Raw genomic sequence first — 1,405 nt, 5'->3', positions numbered from 1 at the left:
AACGAGAGATTACAAACAGATGATACCAAATGTGCAAGAAAAAGACTTTTTTACCCTCATTTTCAAGAACGGGATATGTGCTTGTCTAAGCATGATTCTTTAGTATTGTATAATATTTCGTCAAGATCACTTTCGCTGTTTGAGATTTATGTTAAGCTTTCAGTATGAGTATTGCAGTGGTATTTAGCTTAATCTATTCAATGTTATTAAGTCAACTGCTTATTATATTGTTGATAGTTTTAACCATGAACTCAACGAGTTTTATAGTCGATATATGTGTAAATTTTAGGAGGCACACATAGGGGAATGCATGGCTTAGATCAATCCATGAGTGTTTTATCTCATATTACATTGGCATATTTACTTTGATGTGAGATGGATTAGTTTGTTTTGATGTTTCTTTCGCTTTATAAGATTAAATTTGTCGTACCGATTTAATTGAATGTAACGTCACAGTTTGAAGTTTATCTGATAATATTTCTTTATATTTGTATTTCTATAATGGCCCCTACGTGGGTATGAGTAAGGTGTTGCAAAACGTAATGGCACCATACCCCCACATCATTCATACCGTCTCTGACAACATGATCCATCTCTGATACTAAGGTTTTGAAGTACTTTAATCTCGAAATTTTTTTTGATAAACATGGACAGAGGGCGGTCTTTCTAAGGGGGTGGGGTGTATGGGTTACCACTTAATCGTCTCAATTCAATGCAAAAAAAAATAGGGGTCTTAAAGTTACATCCGCTTAAGTTTTAACAGTGATTTAGAGTGGTTTACAAAGCTATTCATCATCTCCCCCATTAGAGATTTTTAAATATATATGCTATAATAAAGAGGATTATGGGTTAGAGTTGAGTTTCGGTGAGAAGGGAAGTTATAGTAATAAGCATAAGAGAGATCTCCACCATTTGATCAATCCTAATTGAATGTTAAAACTAATGAGGTGTACCGAGATACACTAGATCAATTCCTTTCTATGATGTAATTCATGGGTGGGTATGAGATTAGATGTGATTAAGATTCAGATGTCTTTTTACGCTTCTAATCATAACTTCTTTCTCATACGATTCTTCGCCTTTTGGGTTATATATCTAAACGACCATCTTATTTCTATTGATTTCTAAAATGATTATGGAGGAGAGGAAGAAGTTTTTTATTCAGAGTATCCACAATGAAGGTTTTTATTGGGATTTTTACATGAACCTCCACCACTATGGATAGAGGTCCAGTAACAGGTTCTTATTAGAACCCAGGTATTTGTTGTATAAATTCTCTTTTTGTTATTATTTTATGTATTATTTTTATTATTATTATTTCTTAACCATTTTATTTTCTCTTAATAAATCTATAAAACATATAAGCTGAAATTGATAAAAAAAACTTATAAATTAATTACTTTAA

The sequence above is a fragment of the Cynara cardunculus genome (genome assembly GCF_001531365.2).
Source record: "Cynara cardunculus var. scolymus isolate 2C chromosome LG 1, CcrdV1, whole genome shotgun sequence".
NCBI lineage: Eukaryota > Viridiplantae > Streptophyta > Magnoliopsida > Asterales > Asteraceae > Cynara > Cynara cardunculus.
This window is presented reverse-complemented; position numbering follows the sequence as displayed.